The sequence below is a fragment of the Cryptomeria japonica genome, chromosome 4 (genome assembly GCF_030272615.1).
Source record: "Cryptomeria japonica chromosome 4, Sugi_1.0, whole genome shotgun sequence".
Taxonomy (NCBI): Eukaryota; Viridiplantae; Streptophyta; class Pinopsida; order Cupressales; family Cupressaceae; genus Cryptomeria; species Cryptomeria japonica.
The window spans coordinates 256,241,374-256,268,759 of record NC_081408.1 but is presented as its reverse complement, the minus strand read 5'-3'; positions in this window follow the sequence as shown (position 1 = coordinate 256,268,759).

Here is a 27,386-nt window from a genome sequence, read left to right as displayed (position 1 = left end):
TCTTTCATATTGAAAAGTGTACTACAATCAAAGATACTTGGGATATGTTTCAGAAATTGTATGGTCAAGTTGATGAAATCAAAGGTTATAAGATTGACAATGAGCTCACCAACTTAGATCCCAAGAGTTTTGATACAATCCAAGATTATGTCACCAAAGCAATTGATCTAAGAGAAAAGCTTAAGGATTGTGGAATTGACAAAAAGGATGCTCAGTTGATATTCAACTTGTTGGACAAGCTTGCACCAGAATATGCAGCATTTGTGTCTAGCTTCCAAACTCATCGTTTGATAGTGGGGAGTTCCTATGTTATGCCTTCATTTGATGTTTTCATAGAAATGTTGATATTGGAACAATCTAAGTTGTTGAACATGGGGCTTCTCAAGTCTTCAAAGTCCCAAGCTTTGGTGGCTAATCAAGGGAATCAAGGAAGTCAAGGCAAAGATTCCAATAAGAAGAAGAAGCAATCTAAGTTAAAGCCACAACAAGAAAAAGGAAAATCATCATCTCCATCACAAGGCAACTTTTTATCCTCTTCCAAGAAGGGGACACCACCTAAGAAGGATAAACCAACTTATGCATATTGCAAGAAGTATGGTCATGATGAGCATCGATGCCACACAAAGCAAGTTGATGAGTTAACTAATCTTCTAAAGAAAAATAGCATCAACTTGCCATGATCCACCTACACAAAGAAGGATTCATCTCCTTCCTCTTCCTCACATTCTAAGGGAAAAGGGCAAGCATTTGTGGCTACAATAGGTTCTTCATAGCAATGGATACTTGACTCGGGTGCCTCATATCACATGGGTTCTACAAAGGAGCAGTTTTTTTCATTGGAGCCACCTAAGGTACCTCACATTTACATAGGTGATGATACACAAGTAGAGGTTGAAGGGAAAGGTTCAGTTGACATGGATGATGGAACATTTCAGAATGTTCTCTATGTTCCTAACTTGTCTACCAACCTTCTCTCCATCTACCAAATCACTCACTATGGGAATGGGAAAAAGGTTGAGTTTACACCTGATCCAGTTGTGGTAAAGGAACTTGATGATGATGCCTTGGTAGCAGTGGGACAAGTCAATGACAACTCAAGGCTTTATTCATTCTCCCACTATGTGTCAATTTCACCTTCCAGGGAATTGCTTACTCATTCAAATTTTGAAAGTAAGCTATGGCATGAGCAGTTTGGTCACCTCAACTACCGCTATCTTCAGCAGCTCAGCACTAAAGACATGGTCACAGGTCTACCTCGAATCATTTTTTCAGATGGTGTATGTTTAGGTTGTTCCATGGGCAATCATTCTGAGGAGAAGTTTGATAAGGGGAAAGCTTGGAGAGCTTTGGAAGTTCTTCAACTTGTTCACAATGATGTAGTAGGTCCATTTCCAGCACCTTCATTTAGCAAGGCCTGCTATGTCCTTACCTTCATTAATGACTACTCCTGCTTCACTTGGGTCTACTTTCTCATTCATAAGAGTGAAGTATTTGATAGGTTTTAGAACTTCAAGACTCATGTGGAGAAGCAATCTGGGAAAGTGGTCAAGATTCTTCGTATAGATAATGGAAGGGAATATGTTAACAAGAGACTAGAGGATTTTTGTACATTTGAGGAGATTGATCTTCAATATTCTATTGCATACACTCCATAGTAGAATAGAGTTGCAGAGCGCACAAATAGAACTCTCAAAGAAATGGCTAGTTGTATGATACATATACATTCTCTTGATCTCGCCTTTTGGGCAAAGGCTATTAGTTGTGCCACATACATCCAGAATCGGGTTCCTCACAAAGCTTTGCAAGGTATTACTCCTTTTGAGGCTTGGGCTGGTAGGAAACCAATTGTGAGACATTTCAGAGTCTTTGGGTGTCCAACATGGGCTTTCCTACCTCCACAGAAATGCAAGGCATTGGAACCTCAGAATCGGCCTTGCATATTTGTTGAATATCCTGAGGGTGTTAAGGCATATAGATTGATGGATCGTGACACACATGAGGTGTTCATTGAGAGGAGTTTTCACTTTGAGGAAAGATCTCCTAGCATATCCTCTCTACCTCCTCCACCTTCCTCCATTGTGGATAGTGATGCTAGTGATTCAGATGATGAGACTCCTTCAACTCTGACTCGTAGGGTTACACCTCCGCAGGGTCCACTTGTAGTTGAGGAGCCTCATTCTCCACCTCCCCCTAGACCTCATTGGGTTCAATAGACACTTGAGTCTATGGGTTCTCTTGTTGGGGATCCTTCATATACATGGAGAACTTGATCACAACATTAGGATCCACCACATGCATTCATTGTTGCCGCTTCCTATCCATAAACATTTTGGGAAGCATCAAGGGTTCTTGAGTAGGACCAAGCTATGGAGGAAGAGTATAGTTCCTTAATGAGGAACAACACATGGGATTTAGTCCATCTCCCTAAGGGGAGAAATATGGTCTAATGTAAGTGGATCTATCGGACCAAGTTTGCTGCAGATGGTAGTATGGATAAGTATAAGGCTCAGCTTGTTGTGAAAGGTTTATCTCAGGTTGCAGGTGTTGACTATACTAAGACCTTTGCGCCCGTAGCCAAGATGAACTTCATTCGCTTGACACTTGCTATTGTTGTAGCTCATGGTTGGGTTGTACATTAGATGGATGTGAAGAGTGCTTTTCTTCATGGTGATCTTGATGAGGAGATTTATATGGAGCAGCCATAGGGTTTCATCCAGGATACTTCCTTGGTTTACATAGAAAATCATTGAGAGTGCTAATATGAAGATAAAATAACACTTTAGAGGAAATTCAAGGTCTGTAGATTCTGAATCGGCAGTTGAGATGATCATAAATGAACCTATACATAGTGCACCGATACAGAATATGGATCTAGTCACACTGGCATCATCAGAGAATTCCACAGTGACTGAAGAACAACAACATGTGAATAAACCTAGGTATGTAAGACTGAATCACTCAGAAAATCAGATAATTGGGAACAAGTATCTAGGTGTTATGACAAGAAGAAGACTGGAAAATGAAGAGGTATGATTAATTTCTCAAATTGAACCAGCATCTGTTATTGAAGCTTGTCAAGATGAACATTGGATTAAAGCAATGGAAGATGAATTAGAACAAATTGAAAAGAACAATCCATGGACATTAGTTCCCCGACCTAAAGACAAATATGTAATTGGAACTAAATGGGTATTCATAAATAAACTTAATGAAGATGGCAAGGTAATCAGGAACAAAGCAAGATTAGTGTGTAAAGGATATTCACATAAAGGGAATTTATTATAATGAAACCTTTGCATTGGTAGCTAGAATTAAGGCAATCAGATTATTTCTTGCATTTGTAGCTCATAAAAACTATAAAGTATATCAGATGGATATAAAATGTGCATTTCTAAATGGTGATATTGTAGAGGAAGTTTACATTGAACAACCTAATGGATTTTCATTGATAAATGTTAAGGATATGATTTGTAGATTAACGAAAGCTTTGTATGGATTGAAGCAATCTCCTAGATCTTGGTATGCTAGATTGGACAAATATCTTTTGAATCTTGGTTACACTAAAAGGTAAAGCTGACATCAACTTATATTATAAAGTGACTAATGATGACATCCTAGTTATTGAAGTTTTTGTCAATGATATCATTTTTGGAGGAGAAGATGGATTGTGTAAAGACTTTACTAACAAGATGTAGGAAGAATTTGAAATGTCTATGATTAGGGAGATAAAATTCTTTTTAGCATTGCAGATTTCACAAACTGATAAAGGTATATTCATAGGTCAAACAAAATACTTGAGGGAACTACTGAAGAAATTTGGTATGGAAAACTCTAAACTGGTAAGTACTCCTATGACCACAACTGATAAATTGATATTGAAGGATGATTCAGCTCCTGTTAATCCGACAAGATACAAATCTATGATTGGAGATTTACTGTATTTGACACAAACAAGACCTACAAGGCACAATAGTAAAAAGGATTTTCCGGTATCTATAGTAAAAAGGCTTTTCCGGTCTCTACAAGGAACAACAAATCTTGGTTTATGGTACCCTAAAGATGAAAATTTTGATTTATGTGCATACACTGATGCAAATTGGGCAGGAGATGTAGATGACAGAAAAAAAAACACCACTTGTAGAGCATTATTTATTGGTAGTAGATTGGTTTCATGGTTGAGCAAGAAGCAAACTTGTACATCATTATCAATAGCAGAATCGAAATATGTTGCAGCAACAACTAATTGTACTCAGGTATTATCTATTAAGCAAATGTTGAAGGACATAAAGGTAAAATGCAAAGAACCTAAAATAATTTATTGTGATAATTCAACAACAATTGATATATCAAAGAATTCGGTATTTCACTCTAAGACTAAGCATGTTTCTATCAAATATGACTTTTTCAAAGAGAATGTTGAAGCAAAAGAAGTAAGATTGGTTTATGTGAATACTAAAGAGTGGAGTGTAGATATCTTTACTAAGCCTTTGCCTAAGGAAACTTTTGAATATCTCAGAGAGAATCTTGGGGTAATACCCCCACCGGTAGAGACTTCGACAGTTGAAGATTGGCATCAAACTAGTAGAAACTAACAGAGAAACCTTTTTCCGACTTTGATGGAGGAGAGCTACTTCATAGGGGGAGTAGTCAGTTATATTAATTGGTCATATTAGTTGGTTATATATTCTGGTATTTATTTTCTTTGGCATTTGATGTCAAAGGAGGAGAGATATATATGGAAAAACTTTGTATTTAGGAAACATTATCCTAGGGAGAGAGATAATTCATTGAGGGAGAGATATATACTCTCTGCATTTTGATTTTGATTTCTGGTATTGATCTATTATGGAGATTGTTGGTTTTTGGTTTTTGGCATTTTGCTTTGGCACTTAGATGTTTTTCCATCTAGTGTTGCCATCAATGTCAGGGGTATTGTTGGAATTATGGATGTGTTGCATTAGTTTTGTCATTGATGTCAACACTTATCCTTCTGGAGATCTACATTGTTGATTTGGCACTATGGTTATATTGGTTTACTGTTGAACCGACACATTGTGTTCACCGACATGTTTAGTGACTTATGCATAGTCACCGATATATTGTTCACCGGTAGGTTATAGGGTTCACCGTCACTGATGATGACTTGTTATCATCTAAAGATCACTTGATTATGTCGAAGACATGGTTTGGATACTTGGTTTTGGAATTCTGGTTAATAGTCTAATCGGGTTGACATATTTGTTGTTACCAATAGATTGGTCTAGGTTATGGACCGGTATGCGTTATCTATTCTAGATCAACATGACACGTTATGGATATGTGTAGCGTAGAAATTAGGAATCATCACAAGATAAGTAGATCAATCAAAACACAAGACATGATAGCTCAATCAAAAGAACACTCATTGAAATGAACCTAATTCCAAAGCACATTCAATAGAGGTATGAAAACAAAGCATCTAAAAGAAAATATCATGCAAACCATATAACAATTCGGATGCTTCTTCCATGTGGCTCCATTGTTGTTCTTTCCTCTTCAATGGGTTTGTGGATCTCACCTACAAGTGCTCACACAATTGAAAGCAAAAATCTCAAGAGTACTAGAAACGTAAGTTCGGTAGTTTGACAGAAATTCGGGATTCATGAAGGATTCGAAGGATTCAAAGGATTCGAAGGAATTTGATTGAAAAAAACATCCAATTTATAGAGAAATTGGATAAATGACAAGATTGGCATGATGCAATTCAAATGGAAATTGCAAATCAATATGACAAAATATGACAAATTATGCACTTTCCATGCACAATTTGATTGATTGATAATTGATGACAAATTATGACACATTCTATGTCAAATTGATTGATTGTCAATTATGACAATTTATGACAAATTGAAATGTCATTCCCATGGAATTAGGAGATGAAAAAGGAGGAAATTGAAATTAGAAATTAAGAAAAATTAGAAAATTGAAATTGATGAAAATTAGGAATTAGAAATTGAAAGAAATTAGAAATTAGGATTTAGTGAATTAATTAATAATTTTTCATTTATTAATCAATTCACAAAGAGGAATAATTAGCCAATTAAATAAAGATTTAATTGTAATGAGAAGACTTAGGATAAATAAGTAATTTATTTAATCCTAAAGGAAGAAATGGCAAATTAGGTTAAATGACTAAATCATAAAACCCTAGAAGACGAATTAGAAATGCGAAAATGACAATTAGGTCTTGATTGAAGATAATTAATGTCATGATTTTGAATTGATAAATGACCAATGCGATAAATGATTTGATTGATGTGCCAATTGACGAGGAACAATGACAAATTGATCCAAATTGACATAATTGAGACAGACAATGATCGATAGCGAAATAATCGCAAAATGACAAAATTGACAAGAGGACAAGGATCGATGATAAAATAGGTTGCAAGACGACAAGATTGGAAATGACCACGATCGATGACAAATCGATCGCAAAAATGACAAGATTGCACACGACAGCGATCGATGACAAATCGATCGCAAAACGACAAGATTGAAGGATTGATGATACGATTGATAAGATTGATAGAAGGACAAAACCCTAGTTAGGATTGACGATGTCCAGAATGATAAGATTGAATACGCACATTGATGCGATAGGATAAGATTGATCAAAATCATGACTGGATAATGTTGTCGACAAGACCAAATTCGAAGACGAGATGATTGAAGAATGTAGAAGAATGACTTGATGTTCGCAAATGATAAAGACCAAGTGCGTGACATAGGAGAAATGTTAATGCGATGCAAAAACCTAAAATGAGGCAATGCGCAATTGTTAAAGTATGACTTCGCAAGCATTGACCATTTTTGGATGTCTACAAGATGATTTATCGATTGGATATTGTTGTAAATGTATTGAGCCGACCTACACATTTGGTCTTAGGTTTTGTATATATGTAAGATCTTAATTGATGAGATATGGGATATGGTATGTAAGGTTATGGTATTATAACATGGTATATGTGAATATTGAAGATCATATGAGAAGACCATAGAGAAGGTTCAAGGAGGGTTTGAAGGTGATTATCAGAGCTTAACTAGTACTGAATCTAGTATTGGAGATACTATTTTTAGTAGTACATTATTCTAGGATTTAACCATCCTACTGTAGTCAATGTGACTCCCATTTGAGTAGTGTGCTCTAGGCGGTTGGCCTCTCTACATGTGCAGACCCCATTTGTATACACATAATATCTACAGTAGTATCATCTAATTTTGGGTAAGGTTTCCCACTGTGGTTTTTCCCCTTACAAGGTTTCCACATTAAAATTTGTGTTATGTGTTGTGGATGTTGTTTCTCTTTCTGTTTCATGCATTAAGTTTCACCGGTATTGATATTAACTATTAATCTATTAACCGGCATTAAGTTTGGTTTACCGGTATTAAGTATCAAGTTTGATTAAGTTATAATTGGGTTGAAATTTATAGACAACTAATTCACCCCCCTCTCAATTTCCTTCTGGGTCCTAACAATGTCATATGAGTGGGTGCTTAGATTAGTGGTAGGTATTCCTTTGGGTTGGTGCCCATAAAATTTGTAATCAAAACTTTTACTTGTGAGGCTCGATTAGAGTAGGAGACTCTAGCAACTTTTCTCGGTGTGGTTTTTCCCCACCATGGGTTTTCCTCATACATTCAATATTATGAACATTTGATATTCATGTGTGTTTAATGTTTCATTTTGATATAATTTCTCTTTGAATTTAGTCCTTTCATAGTTTAAAATGAAATTTTAAAAGTTCCATTGATTCATCCTCCCTCTCAGTGGTCTATTTGTGTTATTCACTCTTAGGGTATCTAATATGAATTAAAAATAGGCTAATACTCCTATCAATGATCTCTCTAATGGGTGACAAGCATTGAATTACAACATGGTACCATATTCTTCTCATACACATACCCTAGCACAAGGGGGGCAATATAAAAATATTGGTGTTTCAATATCTTTAGATCCTCCTTATTCTCCTAGAGCCTATCTTATTCATCAAAATATTTGTAGAGAAGATGATGTTATACATTTTTTTTATGATCTATCTCCAAACATAAAATTAAGAAAAGATGAGGCCTTAGTTGATAAGGATCTTCCTTCCCAAACTATTAAAGAGGATATACATGATGATAGAAAGGAAAAACCTCCTCCACAAGATATTCCTTTCTTTGTAGTGCTCCTCCTTGAATCATCTTGTGCTTTGCAAATCAAAGGATTATATTGATCTAGTTTATCCTACTTTTGATGATTTTATGGTATCATGTTATGTATTAACCCAATTCCATGATTGTAATGGATATCTTGATGGACATATATTTGATGATGTTAGAAGATTTATTTGACTCATGGCACCTGATGATACATATGGTTTATGATACATCATTGATTACTCTATTGGATGGATTATATGCATTGACATATATATGTGGACTATATGACTTATGATGTTATGATGATACTAACCCCTACTTTGCGAGTATTATTATTTGATGAGTTGATGTTATTGTTATGTGAGTGTCTTCTAGTGTATTCATGATTAGAGACGATGTCATATCACTCATTGCAAGCACGATATGACATTGTGATTCTCTATCAATTGTCTGATCACTTATGATATATATATGTGTATATATGTATATATATATACATATATATATACATATATATATATGTATATATACATATATATATATGTATATATATGTATATATGTATGTATATATATATACATACATATATACATATATATACATACATATATACATATATATATATATATATGTATATATATATATATATGTATATATATACATACATACATACATATATATATACATATATACATATATATATACATATATATATATATATGTATATATATGTATATATGTATGTATATATATATATACATACATATATATATATGTATGTATGTATGTATATATATACATATACATACATATATATATATATACACACACACATATATATATGTATATACATACATACATACATATATATATATGTATATATATATACATATATATATGTGTGTGTGTGTGTATATATATATATATTGTGTACTTCATTTGGTGGTGGATACAGGGTTGTAGGTACCAAACATCCACTCCACCTAGTCTCACAAGTCTGAGCGTGTCCTATCCTAAAGGCAAGTTGTCAGAGATGGCATGTGTTTCCCCCTCATACTCTAGGATTAGTTGTTCACCTTGTCAGTTGGGTGTGGTGTAAGTTGGTGGTTAGTCTTATGTCAATGTTTCATTTTTTTGAGTTGCTTGTGGTGATGTGAGTGCCTGTTTAGTATTTATTTACTTAATTAATGGGATATGTGATTTATCAATGTTTTGATTAATTTATCCTATAGTTTGACTATAGGTTATTTATTTGGTTATTTTATTATTTGATAAATATTTATTGTTGAGAGTTGTATTTATTTAATTAAGATTAATTTAATTAAATTTATTTTGATTAAACTGATTTATTTTTATTTATTTTTATAAAAGTGGATAGAACCACTAAACTATATTAAATTTTAAAAGTTTTTTACAGTGTCTGGTTCAAAAAGCACTAAAGGGAAAGAACTAGTAAGAAAACCCTTTAGTATTGCTTAAGTAACACAAGCCTATTCTACCCAATACCAAATGCCCATTGACATAGTACATCAAAAAACCCATCCCAATTACATAAGCCACATTAGATATAAAGGAAGCCACCAATAGAAGCATATACAAGGAAGATTAAAGTATGATCACCGGAGGATGCATATCCATTACTGCCAAAAAACACCAGTCTGAACCACCCTTGTCTATGAAACACAATTCTCTAACCACTATTTAGAATTATACCACATATAGAAATGAAACCATAATCAAACACCCTATAAAAATAAACATTGTGATCAAGCATAGCAGAACCCACACCAAATAAGGAGGTTGATGAAGACTACAACTATGCCCTTCTTTACTTCAAATATTCCAAAACCGAGGAAGGGATCTCATCCACACTTACCTCCCACATATTAGCATCACTGTCAATGGCTAAGTTAGCTAAGAAATCTGCAATCTTATTCACTTCCCTATAACAGTGGGAAATCAAGAAGGAATCAAAAAAGTCTAATTTTTGCAAAATATGATCAAGTATATATTGTAATTGCCAACAATTCAACTTCTTTTTCATGACACTTTGAATAATAACCATAGAATCACGCTCAATTATCAAGTCCTTAATTCCCAAAGATATAGCCATATCCAAACCAAAGGACAAAGAAAATAATTTTGCACAATTGTTAGACTTGAAACCAATCGCATGACAACGAGCCTGAATAAATCTTACCTTATGATCATAAATTACCATACTTGCCCCTGCCAGGCCAGGGTTCCCATGAGAAGTACCATCAAAATTGAATTTAAAGTGCCCTTGCGGAGGAGGTTTCCAGCAAGCAAAATTTCTCTTACTTATAGCATTAGTCTTATTTAAAATAGATCCATGAGAAGGTAAGACTGATAACATTCTCCAAACTCGAGTTACCCTACCATCCTAATGAGAAAAAGAGGTAAGGGTTTCCAAATTCTTATAGATAAAAGACAAAGCAACTTCAAAGATGGAAGATTCAATCCTCAATAAAACCTCAGCCAAGGAAGAACTTGTTTGTTTAAAAATCCTATTATTACGCTCTAACCAAATATTCCAAATCACAATAGATGGAGAAATAATCCAAAGATGTGCATAGAAAGATGAGGCAAACAGGAGAGGCCAGGCTCTAAAGTGGGAAAGGAGATCCTTACCAATAACAAAGGATAGATTAAGTTTTTCAAACAACCACTGCCAGCAAGCATAAGCAAAATCACAGTGAAGAAACAAGTGTACAGAGGATTCTAAATTTTTACTACAAAAGACACAAGAAAGTACTGCAGTAATACCCAACCTGTCCAACCTCATTCCTGTAAGGACCCTGTCCTGCACTACTAACCAAGCAAAAGCACCAGCCTTTGGGAGGCAAGCCATATGCCAAAACAACTTGTATGGCCAAGTAGATAAATCTTTAGCAACTAAGAGAGAATTATAGCCATCCTTAACTATGTCCTTACAAGAGATATTCCTTGTCCAGATAAACTCATCGTCAGCATTAGAAAGAATTATTACTCTCTCCACCAACATCTTTTCATATTCCAATTTCACATTTTGATCAATATCTAAAAACTCAATTGATTTCCATTTTGCCACCTTAAGATTCCCACTATACTCAATTTCAAAATAATCAGCCACAAAGACACCCCAAAGGGAAGAAAGAGTGGAAATTAAAGGAGACCAATCCCTCGATTTCACCAAAGGGGGATGTCCATTCCAAACTTCCTCCCAAAACCTGACCTTCCTACCATTATGTACAATCCATGAGAGATGAGGCAAAATCACTGATCTACATTTACATAGAAAATTCCAAATCGCTGAACCAAACGGTAAATTAGAAACTTGAAAAACATATTCTCTTGGTCCGTTATTTAAATATTTAGCAAACATAATCTGTGCCCAAAAGGAGAATGGTCTCTCATACAATTTCCAAACCAGCGTAGCACCTAAGGCTAAATTTTGACTTTCCAGACTCCTAATGCCTGTGCCCCCAAGGTTTTTAGGCAAACAAACTTTATCCCATGCTACCAAAGGGAGTTTCTTCTTACCATCTTTATTATTACTCCAAAGGAAGGACCTAAGAGTATCTTGCAAACTAACAAGAGCCGCTTTCAGAGATTGCAAAATAGACATGAGATAAATAGGAACAACATTTAGGACAGACTTAATAAGAACAATCTTACCAGCCAAAGATAACCATCTATGATTCCAGGATAGGATCCTTCTAGAGATAGCTGAAATGATCTTATCCCAAAACTCAACTCTATCCTGCTTAATGAAGAAAGGTATACCAAGATAAGAACAAGGAAGATTTCTAGATGCAAATCTCCAAAAAATCTTCAATCTATCCTGAACCAATTGTGAAGCATAAAGGAAAAAAATCTTTGACTTATAAACATTGACTCTCTGACCAGAAAAGGATGCATAATTCTGTATTATCCCCTTTATCACGCTTGCCTCACCCAAAGAGGCCTGACCAAATAACAAGGTATCATTTGCAAACAAGAAATGCGAAATGCTTTGTGGAACATTCTGAATCCTAATTCCCTTCCAAATCCCTCCCAACTTAGTGGCTCTTATAGCCCAACTAAATGTTTCAACTAAAAGAATGAACAAGAAAGGAGACAGGGGATCCCCCTGCCTCAAACCCCTAGAAGAGGAGAAAAAACCACAAGGGGAGCCATTAATTAGAACCGAGAACCTTGCAGAAGAAATGCAACACGAATCCATTTGACCCATGCCTTGGAAAAGCCCAATTTAAGTAGAACAACACACAATGCCCCCCATTCTACTCTATCATTGATTAAATTGATTTATTGTTTAATGGTTTATTTATTATTTATTTATGATTTTATTTATTTCTCTATTTATTTATTGTTTTGATTTATTTAATTATTGATTTATTGTTGAAGATTAATCTAGATTTGATTTAATATAGTTGTACTACTTATTTATTTATTTATTATTGATTTATTATTTAATTTAGGTATTTAATTATTTATCATGGTTTAATAATCTATTTGTAATTATATTGTTACATTAATATTGTTTATAATAAAAGAAATAATATAAAGTTTACATATCCTTCTATTTAATTGGTTATTTTTTAATGGGTAAGTAAATAATATAATTAAATAATATTTTCCTTGAAACTATGCATGATAGGTATATTATATTGTTTCTTCGAATTTTCTGATTGGTGCAAATTTTTCTGTAGTTGACTTTTGATATTCTATTTATTTGGAGCTTCTAGGATGTTAGAAAAAAATTGGAATTGGATTTTGAATTGGTTTGGAGCTTGGTTTAAGATTTGATTGATTAAAGTGTCGGACCGATTGCTCTTCTTTGAATATACCATTATTGGATTGCGATTTTTAGGTTGGCTTCTTCATCTTTCGCATTTTTTTTTGGAAAGGAATTTGTCTGCATTGTGCCTATCAATGATTGTATTTTGGAGTTTTTAAAATGTTGCTTGAGGGATTAGAATTGATTTTTAAAAGATTAAATTTGGGATTGGGAAGAGATTCTAGAAGTAGATCTTGGATTTGGTTGTTTTCAAAACTTTTAAAAAAAAATGTGTTTGTCGGAAGTGTTTCATGTGTCTCTTCTCTGTGAGTGTTTATGATTTATTCTTCATATGAATTAGCTAGTTTAATAGCCTTTTTGTGGAGTTAGATATTCCTTCGTGTTGTTCTTTCTAAATCTCTCTTCTTATAGTGTTGAAATTGTGAGCATTTGGCTCTCTTGTAGCTTGTCGGGAGTCATTTTTGCTTCTCTATGGTTTGCATTTTTGGGCAAAAGACCATTTGGAAAGTTCTAAGAATTTAATTAGGCATGGGATAACCTTAGTGATGCTTTCTTGTGGTTATTATAGTGTTGAGAGATCTGCCCTTGTTGATATGCATTCAGGGTGCCATTCTAAGGACTGTGGGAGAAAGCTTTTCAAGTTGTCTTTTGTTTGGGAGTCTGCAACTTCATGGTTTTATGTTTCCTATTTGATTTTTTGAATTCCTAGACCTTTAGGGATGTGTATTTGTTCTATTTAGGACCTTTGTGTAGACCTAGGCAAGTTCCATATCCTTACATGTTAGTTTTACTTTGATTTTTTCTCTTTTACCAAAAACACTGGCAAAACAACCAAAAACACTAGCAAATGGACTAGAAACACTGGAGTACATACTAGGAACATTGGATTACATCCAAAAATTCCACTCTGGGTTCCAGGGGTGCTGAACAGTGTACCAGGAGTGTTGAACTTCTCTAGAGGTGCTGGGAATGTCAGTTTGACTTGTGTGAGGGTTCTTTTGGGTTTTGTGCTTTCCCTAGAGACATTGTTGGATTTTGTTGAGATTCTCTAAGTTATTCATGGTGTATTTTGATATTTCATGATGTATTTTGTTCTATGGTAAGAGGGTTTGTGCCTTACCATTTAAGTGGTTTCATATGAGTTGTATTGCTCGAGAAAGAGGGTGAATTCCTTGTTGTTGAGGACTGGTATCATGGCTCTAGTGGGATGTGTTTTACCTCACTATTGAGGATTTGGAATGGATTTGAATTCATCTTTGGCACATGATCATGATTTGTCTCTTTTTTTGTTATGCTTCGGTGAAGGATCTTGCCTTGTATGTGGCCTATGGATTCTGATTATGTTCAACATGTTCTCAACTTTGTTATGAACACTTTTATGTCTCTTATGAGCCTTCATTATGCGTTTATGATGATTATTTTATGTTTATTATACCCTAAGGTATTGGAATATGTTAGAGAGTGGGATTTCATGTGATGACCAGGGTCATGTGAGATGGGTTGTTTAGAACTTAGATTGCTAGGGCACATTGGAACTTTTCTTGATATAAACAAGTGAAAATATTAACAATCAATTGATTGGGTTGGGATTCACTTAATAAGATAATAATAATATTGGATTGAGGACTTTGAGATGGTAAGATAATCTCCCTTGTTGTCACATAGGTTGAGATGGCTCCACATGTCTATTGGGGATTGATTTTACCCTTCTATGTTACAGTAGATTGTATGTATATCAAGAGTATGGATTACTCTTCTATATGAGGATATCATGCATGACTAGTATGGGTGTATATTTACCTTCTTTTTGAGGATAGCACGTAGTGACATTTCTATCATGGTTGGCCATTTTCCCTTCTATGTGAGGATAACATGTGATGACACTCCACTTCTACATATGACCATGGTCCTTATGCCTTGTTTTGTTATTATGCCTCTGGGAGAATTATTCTTATTGTTTATAGCCATGTGTTGTGATTTGGTTATTGATATGTTGTATATCTTTGTTATGTCATGTTGAGTCTTATGGTTGATAGGTGTCATCCTAGGTCTTGAGTGTGAGCTGGAACCCCATGTCATCTCCTAGCATACGAGGTGGTTCATTTGGTTCCACATGGTCGGGTGGTTTGATACCTTCTTCCATTGGGATGTTCTTCATTGGATGGTTTGTGCATGGAAATTAATTTATATTATCTCATCATCTGGATGGATCTTGGAGCATAATATATGTAATTAGGATTTTTAATAGGTGGTATGCAACTCAAAAAGGATGTAATTTTAAAGAAGACTATGTAATCAGTATCTTGAGAACATGTTTAATAGGACTTGTAGTAGATTGAATTCAAAATGAGATATATTGGATAAGATTGTTGTCAACAAATATTCATTGTATATGTAATCTCTAGACTAGAAAGATGTTAATTTTTTAAGTGATATGATTGCAATGTCTTGTGTATATCTTGTGGATGGTAATGAATATGAAAACGGTCATGTATGCCTTGATATGAAAGATGGTATTCCTTAGTGATAGTTATTCTTGGGACATGGAAATGGATGAATAGTTATAGACTTATATGGGCTCAGTTATTCTTCATCATATGGTTGAGTTATGGAGTCTATTTATGTGTATTAGAGATAATGTTGTATCATGTTGACTTGTATATGTGGAACAAGAGTATGTATGTATGTAATTTGTAATATTATGGATTAGGTTATGATTTGGCAGAAGAGACTATGTGTTGTGCCATGTATTCTTATGTATTAGGACTTGATGATGTAAAGACCATGATCTTGGAGAGTAATAAGATGATGTTAGATCATATGGTTTATAATATAGAAAAATTCATTTTGAATAGGATTGAGATAGTTTTGTTGTAAGTAAACTTAGATGGAATCAAGTGGTTAGGGGAGTTAATACTTACTGCTATAATTAATGTACATGCATGTGATTAGTAATCTTGATGACATGTAATGTGATTAGTAATCTTGATGATATGTAATGTAATTCTTAAGGAAATTAACTAGTCCTATTTGTAGAGATGGATAGGTGGATTCATTTTATGTTGAATTATTAATATAAGAATGATAATTATGAACATTTGGTTTGGTGTTATAAAAGGAACTTGATGAATAAGGTTAAATGAGAGTTATCATGGTATGTTATTGAGATGTTGCTAATAAGTAGTGACGTTGAGATACCCTAGGGAATGGATGTATGAATTAATATGTGTAATGAGATGTTAGATGTTATGTTATTATAATTTCCACTTGTGTTATATAATGCTATGATTATGTTCATGATGTTTTATAAATTCTCATGAATAGTAAATGATGCATGGGATACATATATAGAAGTTAATCATAGTTGCACATGTTGATTAGTAGATGTTGTTTTTAAAAAAAAATCTCTATTGTGGTTAGATTATGTTTCTTTCTCTAGGGTATTTTGGCGGACATTGCATCTGGTATCAGAGTCCTTGTTGCAAACACTGGGATCTTTGGTTAAGGTTCTTTCTCTTAGTCTTCCATGATGTACTATAATGTTCTCTTGACTTGAGTTGTTATTTGATATTTGTGATGGAAATTAGAATTTTGTAGATTTTATATGTTGGTTCTTTGTGTTTCTCTTTAATCCTCCATAGAAATCATAATTGTATGCAATATGGGTATTCATTTCTATGCATGTCTCTTAGATGAGTGTGATGTCTATATGACTCTATGTGGTCTTTCTTGTAATTTCTAGTGCTTACCTGAATATCAGAGGTTGCTTTCCCAATATAAATATCATGCTATGGAATGAAATAAAATTGTGTGTGTTCACTTAACAATGCTATGTTTATAGGATTAGCTTGTTATGTTGACTTTTCTTATGAATAGTAAGATGGAGTGTTTCTATTATGCATATAAGAATGATTTAGTGTAGACCATGATGTGAAATTGAAGAACTTGTATGGGATGCACCTATATAAGAAAATAGAAGTTGATGATTCCCTTCTCTTTTTTGTAATCTCCTATGTAAAATGTAAGGAATTTAATTAGTGAAATATGGGTACTAAATAGAACTATCGGGTGTTTTTACATGTGTGTGACTCTACATTTAAGAAGAGATTGTTTTAATAAATCATACTTTCAATAAGGACTTAAGATCTCTACCTACATTTGTAATGTTAGGAGACCTCACGGGAAGTTGAATTTGCATATCTTAGAAAATGATGTGAATAGTTTCATAGTACTATAAATGTGACATGTCTAGGAATTTTAAATTGTTCATGCATAATTATTGTGTGTATACATTGTTTTATTGGCAGTGTTATTCCTTCCTCTTCTCTCCATTTGAGTAAAATAATCACAGTGCTTACAAGTTTAATAATAATGAGTAGAAGCATTGGATACTCAATGATGAAACGTGGTATTGCATATATTAAAAAAAGAGTGAATTAGATAGAATCTCTTTTGCATAAAAAATGTAGGAAGTTATTTCAAACTAACAAGTTAAAGATAAAGTTATAATATGCGTGTTGAATGAAGTAAAACTTGGTGCATTGCATGTATAGAAAATTTGGAATCATATCGTTATGTCTTATTTGGTGTGGAAAGATAAAAGTCTTAGTCTTAAGTAGGAGTTGTGTGGTTTGATGAAATGTTCGACTTGATCAATGGATGGTTTAAGATAGGATGTTATCTCCTTATCCTATTCAAATTTTAAGAAAGTGTTTGTTCCATGAATTCGAGCAAGATGAATTGATAGTGCATTGTGAGAAGTTGTATTGTGTTCTATATGGTTGTACTTCTTGTTCACTAGGAATGCTTAGTTTGCAAATTTGCGAATGAATATAATTAAGTGATGGTAGGAGATAAGATTTAATAAGGTAATATATGTATGTAGTTAAATTTTTATGTGGCATTAAAATAAAATTAAGTGGTGGCAAGTAAGGCTATGATATCAAAGTTTTATGTTTAATATAGAAAATTGACTAGCTAATGGCATGTAGGGAAATGACCGTCGGTCATTGAAGTGGAGATCTGATATTAAATTTTTCTTTAAGTAACAAGATTTATTTGTTTTGATTAAGTAAAAGCAGGTATTTGAAAGGTGCTCGAACCTTTTAGAAGCCAGGAAAATAGAAATGCTAAAAAAAGTGCCTGATCACTTCAAAAAGACAAAATGAACCCACCGGATGGGGCACAGCTTAATACATCATTACATAAAAAATCAGAACAGACATTTATTTGTTATGAGTGATCAATTTGAGTAAATATATGAATGACCAAATGTTTAATGACATCATGTAGGGAATTCTAATTATCTTCTTACTATTTATTGAGCATTGATCTAGAAATAGTATAGGTATGTTAAAATATATCATGAAGTGATTAATTGAAGCTCTAACATTTATTTCTATTATAACTCAATAAAGGTGATCATATTATAGATAGGATATCTTGAAAATTATTCATGTATGAGTGTATTTCTGGTCTATGTATGAGGCACCTTAATCCCTTCTTCCATACATTATCTTTCATGAAGGACAGTTGCCTCAATTACCGTAAAGAATTGTATTGCAATAAAATGGTAAAATAAATTGGGTATATAAATAAATTTATGATTAAAAATGTCCAGCACACACTCTCTAACACATTTAGCACATTGTACTCTTGGGTGTTGTGTAATAGTTACTCACTTTAGTGTGACTGATATTGGTCACCTTGTGATGGAGATTTGTATGAGTTGGTTATTTTGTTTTGAGTTATTTTGTGATTTTGCTAAGTACCATTGGAGTTAATTGTATTTTTGGACCTCTTTTCTTTAGGACTGACCACAAAACTCTTGTTTCATTTGTGTTGTACTTTGTGGTGATGCTTGTCACAATTTATTTTCTTGATTGATTTCACCAGCAAATTTTCTTTCTCTTCATGACTTAATAATTGGTTTGAGGATTTTTCCTTTTGACTTCATATTGTTGTCCATAGTGGTCAATTCGTATGTTCAGTATTGTGGGCCCTCATTCTATATCAATGTTGTTTCTATCATGTTCATTTTGAACCTCTGATAGTGTGTGTAAGGGAGGACATTGCAGAGAAGTGGACTAGACTTAGTGAACAATTAGATAATAATGATATTACTAGAATAATGAAATGTGTTTATAAGATGATATGTATTGGAATTTTCTAGATTTCATGAAATGTTTAATAGAAGTGCAATGGAATTTGAAGAATTTGTAATATGTGAAGTAGGTAGGAGAAAAGAAAATTGTTGATTTCATCTTCATTGAGTGTTTATGTATATATATCATGAAAGTGAATGAGTTGGAGTGTCTTTGAATAATTTATTGGACGATAGATGCGTAAATGCTTGTATCAAAGTAGTGCAACAGAATTGTGGTAGGGACTGAGAAGTTTGAATACTACAAATCTTTCTTTCTTTTGAGAATTATAGGACATAGATTTCTGATAATTGCGAGTTTCTCTTGATGTTATTCGGTCTTGAAGAAATTTTATTCAACTTTCCTCATATTAGTTTATGACATGTGGATTCTTAAGGATTTTCCTATGCTTGAAGTAATGTGTAAAATATATATTTATCTTCTTAATTACATTCAACTAGATGTTAAAAGAAGTGTTGTCATGCTTGAGTAATGTGAGTTATTGTGATTTTTTCTTATGGATGCTAACTTGGATACAAAAATTATAGTTTTAGTCTTGCAAAATATGGTTAAATAATATTTCCCTTGAAGATATTTTAATGATTTAGAATGCTTATTGTAGCTAGTAATAGTTTTGTGACTTGTTTTATCTCTTATGTAACATATTTACTTTGGATAATTGAAATATAGAAAGGAAAATTCGTAGACATTATCTTACTTTGAGTTAGGAAATAGTTGAATTAAGAAGTTTTGGGTTGATGTGTGTATGCTTTCAACTTAACCCTTGGTGACTTCCAGGAGTAAGGTGAGCCCAAGAGGGGGAGGATGTAGTGCTCATCCCTAATTCATCTTGTCCTTTGCACATCAAAGGATTATATTGATATAGTTTAGCCTAATTTTGATGATTTGATGGTATCATGTTACGTATTAACCCAATTCCATTATTGCAATGGATATCATGATGGAATTATATTTGACGATGTTAGAAGATTTATATGAATAATGGCACCTGATGATTCATATGGTTGATGATACATCATCAATTACTCTATTGGACGAATTATATGCATTGACATTCATATGTGGACTATATGACTTATGATGTTATGATGATACTAACCCCTACTTTGCGAGTATGATTACTTGATGAGTTGATGTTGTTGTTTTCTGAGTGTCTTCCAGTGTATTTGTGATTAGAGATGATGTCATATCACTCATTGTGAGCATGATATGCCATTGTTATTCTCTATCACTTGCCTGATCACTTATGATGTATATATGTTGTACTGCATTTGGTGGTGGATGTAGGATTGTAGGTACCAGACACCGACTCGGCCTAGTCTCACAAGTCTGAGCATGTCCTATCCCAATTGCAAGTTGTCAGAGATGGCATGTGTTTCCCTCTTATACTCTAGGCTTAGTTGTTCATCTTATCAGTTGGGTGTGGCATAAGTTGGTGGTTAGTCTTGTGTCAATGTTTCCTTTCGTTGAGTTGCTTGTGGTGATGTGAGTGCTTGGTTACTATTTATTTAATTAATTAATGTGACATGTGATTTATTAATATTTGTATTAATTTATCCTATAGTATGACCGTTGGTTATTTATTTGGTTATTTTATTATTTGATAATTATTTATTTTTGAGAGTTGTATTTATTTAATTAAGATTAATTTAATTTAATTTATTTTGATTTAACTGATTTATTGTTTAATGGTTTATTTATTATTTATTTATGATTTTATTTATTTATCTATTTATTTATTGTTTTAATTTATTTAATTATTAATTTATTGTTGAAGATTAATTTATTTGATTTAATATTGTTGTACTACTTATTTATTGCTTTATTATTGATTTATTATTTAATTTGTGTATTTAATTATTTATCATGGTTTAATATCTATTTGTAACTATATTGTTACATTAATATTGTTTATATAAACAAAAACAATGTAGAGTTTACCTTCCCTTCTAGTTCATTGATTATTTTTGAATGGGTAAGTAAATAATATAATTAAATAATATTTTCCTCGAAACTATGCATGATAGGTATATTATATTGTTTTTTTCGAATTTTTAGATTGGTTGGAATCTTTCTATTGTTGAGTTTTGGTTTTCTATTTATTTGGAGCTTCTAGGATGTTGTCGGGTTACCATCCAGCAAAATTTTGGAATTGGATTTAGAATTGGTTTGGAGCTTGGTTGAAGATTGGATTTCTTGAAGTGTTGGACTGATTGCTCTTCTTCGAATCTACCATTATTGGATTGCAATTTTTTAGATTGGCTTCTTCATCTTTCACATTTGTTTTTTAGAAAGGAATTTATTGGCACTGTGCCTATTCAATGATTATATTCTAGAGTTGTTTAAATTTTGCTTGAGGGATTAGAATTATTTTTTAAAAGATTAAATTTGGGATTGGGAAGAGATTCTAGAAACAAATCTTGCATTTGGTTGATTTCAAAATTTTGAAAATGTGTTTGCTGGAAGTGTTTTCCTGTGTCTCTTCTCTATGAGTGTTTATGATTTATTATTCCTGTGACTTAGATGGCTTAACAACCTTGCTATGGAGTAAGATATTCCTTTGTTGTATGTTTTCTGCATCTCCCTTATTATAGTGTTGAAATTATGAGCATTTCGGTCTCCTGTAGCTTGTCGGGAGTCATTTTTGCTTCTTTGTGATTTGCATTTTTTGGGAAAAGACCATTTGGAAAGATCTGAGAATGTAATTGGGCTTCAGATATCCTTAGTGATGCTTTCTTGTAGTTATTGAAGTATTAAGATATCTCCCCTTGTTGATATGCATTCAAGGTGGCATTTTGAGCATTGTGAGAGAAAGCTTTTCAAGTTGTCTTCTCTCTAGGAGTCTACAACTTCACATTTTTGTGTTTTCTCTTTGATTTTTTGACTTCCCAGACCTTTTGGGATTTGTATTCATGTTGGTTTGGATCTCTATGTGGACTTGGGCAAGTGACCTATCCTTACATGTCAATTTTACTTTGATTTTTTCTCTTTTACCAAAAACATTGGCAAAACAACTAGAAACATTGGCAAATAGACCAAGAATGTTGGAGTACAAACCAAGAACGCTGGAGTATATACCAAAAATTCCATTCTGGGTTCTAGGGGCTCTGAATTGTTCCAGAGGTGTTGGGAATGTTAGTTTGACTTGTGTGAGGGTTTTTCCGAGTTTTGTGCTTTCCCCAGAGGAATTGTTGGATTCTGTTGAGCTTCTCTGAGTTGTTCATGGTGTATTTTGATCTTGCATGATATTATTTATGCTCTAGTAAGAGGGTTTGTGCCTTACCATTGAGGTGGTTTCATATGAGTTGCATTTATCCAGCAAGAGGCTGAATTCCTTCTTTTTGAGGACTAATATCATGGCACCAATGGGATGTGTTTTTCCTCATTGTTGAGGATTTAGAATGGATTTGGATTCATATTTGGCACATAATAATGCTTTGGCTCTTTGTTTGTTATGCTTTAGTGAATGTTCTTGCCTTCTATGTGGCCTATGGATTCTGATTATGTTCAACATGTTCTCATTTTTTTTATGAGAAATTGTATGTCTCTTGTGAGCCTTCATTATGTGTTTATGATGATTATTTGATATTTGTTATACCCTAAGGACTTTGCATATAGTAGAGGGAGTGGGATTCATGTGATGACCAGGGTCATGTGATGATGAAAAAGGTATTGATCTACCATTATCAGAATCTTTTGATGAAAGACTTGAGGAGAAGAAAATACCAAGAAATGAAATTAAGGCTTGGGAAACTGGTTTAGTTAAACCTGCTGAAGATATAAGTATATCATTCCCTCACCCTACTTGTATTCCCAATGACACTTTCCTTATACAAAAGAAGAAGTTCTTTTTAATTTTGATCCTATGCTTCTAGAGTGTAATTCCTAGAGGTCACAGTAGGAAACATGCACAAATTCCATTTTAGCTTTGGGTATGCAAGAAGAACATTCCATTCCTTATTCTTCTCTAGAATATTCAACTGAAGTTGAAAGCAATGTGGTGCCTAGAGAGCATGTCGCAGCAGTAATAACAAAAGAGAGACAACTAGGAGATCCAGAGAGTAAATATGATTGGAGCACATGCCAATAGTGTTTGGTAAAAATTAAAGAGTTAGAGATAATCCTCTGTTTGAATTATGTGATCCCCAGCCTATTGACAATGATTTATTATCTCCTCATGACAAAATCAAAAAGGAAAGATATGTTCTTAAGATTGGCTCCAACACCATGGATGATAATTCTGAGTTTTCATGTTGTTGTATACAAATGGAAAGTGGTGATGTTGAATTTCCAAACCTAGAGACTCCAAGGAACTTTATGATAATTATTGGTTTATAAATTAAATTACTAATGACTCCTCAGCTGGTGAAAAGTCAAATATGGAGTTGGTGTTGGTTGAAAATAATGAGGTGAGAAATGACTTTGTGATAAGTTATAATAGTTGCGATGATGTATCTTTGATTTGGGTCAAAGGGATCTTATTTGAATCAAGTCATATCAGCCAAGTCCTCTCAAATAGGTGGTTTTCAATCATCTCAGAAAAATTATGAGGGTATGATTGGTTATGTCTAAGAAGTATATGGGGAGGAATGGTTGTTTGGGCATGAATGTGTATACATGAAATTTTTACATTCCATTAGCTTGAGATTGGGTAGCGGAGGTATCGTAGGGGAGCAATTGATTTTCATCGTATCATATGGCTTCGATCCATTATTACACATAGGTGCCTACTTTTCTAAACCTATTGATGGATTTACTTGAGCAACCTTAAGCAGTCTTGAGGTAGGGCCTTATGGCAATGTACATAGTTAGAAGATTTTGGTTTTTGTTTAGTTTATTTTCCTATTTCTTTTGGGTGTGTTCATTATTGGTTTGTGCCTTGTTGCCCCTCCACCCATCCACATAGCATCACCCTTCCCTTCTACTATTATTTTTGACTCTATAGACCAATGGATAAGGCACTGGTCTTACTCGAGATTTTGGGGTTCTCTTCATCCTTCTAGTCCTTGTCCCCATTTAGAGCCCATGTTATCCATGAAAATTAAATTTTGCCACCATGTCACAAGTCTTTTCATGTCTTGAGGTTTTTCTTTAGAGTTCTCCCTTATTCTCTTTAATAATCCAAATCCTGGGTTGCAACTTTTATGTATTTTTAAACTTAGTTGTCAGTCCCTTGCATTTTGTTAACCTTGTCGCAAGGTTCTAAGGTTTTGTAAGTTCCCGACCACCCAACATAATTGCAGAAACTCACAGAAGGCTGATAACTCTCCGCAAGGACTCATAGGAGGTCGAGTTTCTAGTTGATTTTTAAACTAGTTCAAAAGTTGTGAATCCGTCTGATTCCCCAACACACTTTGTTTTGTCATTGAATTTAGTGATTCATGAAGCTTCAAGGGGAAGCCACATAGCTGACTTAGGAGTTGGCACATTTCTCAATAACATGACCTAAAGGTTGATAGAACATGCCTCCTGAAGTGGCGACATGAGTATTGACACGGGGTGAGTCATAATTAATCACCGACAAAAAATGATTAAGTTTATCTACCCAGTAAAGGCAGTCACCTCTGTCATTACCAACTTCAATTTGTCATGTCGCCATGCAACACACACTCTCCAAAAAAAAATCAAAAAAGATTTGTAAAGTACCATCATTAATGATAGGTTAAATAGTTAAGGACACGTAAAGATGGCAACATGTGTTCTATCACCCTTGCAAATAAAATTTAATGCACCACCTTTTGAAACTGGCCGAAGAAATGTATTCTATCATGAGCTTCCTCTACCATAATGGTTTTACCCCATGATGGTGATCTGCCATTTGATAATCCATACTTAAATTGGCCAGAAAGTGAACAAGAAAATATCATCCGAGAATTGTGGTCTTTTGCATGGAAACAATACACTAATTTTGAAGAATATAGAAAATTATCATTTTGTTGAGAAATATTGCAAATCGGGCTAAGAACCACAAATGGTGTCTACAAGAAGAGCTCATTTCATAAAGGGTTCTTGATAATTAGTTATGAAACAACACATAGGATGGTACTCAAAGGTAAAGGTCCTATGATCCAACCCGATGTTGAACACCTGCAAGATGATATTCTCCTAGACCTAAGTGACCTTTCCCGGACACTCATAAGGGATGAAGACGAATTTACAATGGTCCTCTACATGTTGATTGAAGAGGAGATGATAGTAGAGAGGATTGACAACTAGATTGTAGGTCAGAACCTAGTGCCTGATGAAGAAGAAGGATCATGAAACTAATAGTTCAAGAGTTTAGTGTTAATAGGGTTTATCTGATATTTTTTGTTTTCATTAAAATCATGTTTAAAGCAATCATTTTAAAGACCATTACTTTAAAGAAACTATTTCTTGGAAATAGAAAAAGGGAACTCTAGGTATAAATAGATAGAAGATAGATTAGAAAATGGGGGAGGAAAAGAATGAAAAGTACTATAATATTTTGGATGATTAGCCATGTTTTGTAGTGTTGATGGACTTTGAACTATATTCTAGATATCTTTGATAAATCAATATATATATATATATATATATATATATATATATAAACTTTGTGTCTCCTATATTCTTGTATGCTAGAAGTAAGCTTTGAATTGCTACAATTTCACTTGATACTCATCTATTTGACATGGTTAAAATGAATGGTGAAGAAAATTTGGATTCTGCATGCTAAATATTTGTTTATTTACATTGCATTTCTTCTTTTTTCATACAATTAATTACACTGTGGGCAAACTCTATGTTGTTCATATTCTCGATTGTTAGACTCATCTCAAGTTCTACTCTCCCGACCATGTGGGAGAGCTTTGTCCCTTTCCCTTTCCTAATTTTTGATTAAAATAATATCTTAGAAAATTAGAATTAAATCATATGAGAGAGTTGTACCTCTAAAATTCAGAGGAAGATTTTTGATTTATTTAGTAATCTCTCCAAGTGTTAGTTTCGTGTTCGTCTCTCATTGTCGAAAATGTTGAGTCTTTCTTATAATTATTTTGGGGAGACAAATTTGTTAACTAATAGATGGATGTCTTCAGTCAAGTCAGACATAATCGAGAGCATTCTGATGATGTATTTGATCTGGAACAACATGATCCCTAAAGATATCAGTAATCTACTCCCAAAATATTTGAATGAAGTTCTGAAAGAAAGAATGTTTGAGTAGTCAATTGAAGTAAAAGGCTTGGATATGCAGAATCTATTGAATGAGTGTATCATTACACAAAAGAACTTGTCAACATTTATTTCATAATTAAGAGATTGTATCCACGGTGCTAGAAAAGTTTACATATATTGTGCCTCTTTGCCGACAACTGTAGTGAAGCACAAAGGTAAGATTGATTCTATTGAAGATGAACTGAAAAGTTTAGGAAAGCCTTTTGATTTTTTGAATCATAAGGATGGTGAGAAAAGGAAAATAGTTAATTCTCTTCAAGTTGAGGTCCTTTTGCTGCAAAGGTAGAAAGAAGACTTTGTGAGCATTTTTTGGAAAGTTAAGGAAATTGTTGAAGCTAAGCTAGAGCACTTTTCAGTATTGCTTGAGAATGTAGTTTAATATGAGAAGAATCCAACTACTTTAGATAATTTTTCAAATTCAGTTGATCTAATGGTTGATTGCAGAAGTATTTCAATAAGTATCAAACTGGATATACATTATTGGGAAGTTCTTCTTCTGGATTTGTGGGAAAAATACAAGCTTATATTTTCGAAGAAGAGCAGCTGAAAGTTCTTGTGTGAGATTTAGATTTTGACATTTTTAATAGTATATATCTGTTCTTTCCTTTTTCACCAGAGGAATCCTTTGTCCTTGATGTCAAAAGGGGGAGAAAGGAATGTTGATTTGATGAATAGCATTAGTAAGGGGGAGTTGTGAAATTATGTTTTGAATATGTTTTGCCATCAATGACAAAGGGGAGATTGTTATACTTGTGTGAAAAATATTATCATTGATGTCAAACCAGTCCTCCGGTTTTGGATTATAAAAAGTATGAGGTTCGGATATTAGTCTGAATGTTATGGATGTTATGGTTGTTGTGAATATTGTATGTAGTTAGTACATATGTGTAGTTCAGATGTTATGTAGTATGGATTGTCCTTGAGTTCTCATTGATCCTGGTATCCTAGCATTAGGAGTTCTCATGGATTGTAGTATTAGTTATGTGTCCCGATGTTAGCAGTCTTGGTAATTGCCAGAAGTATCTCTTCAAGTTTTT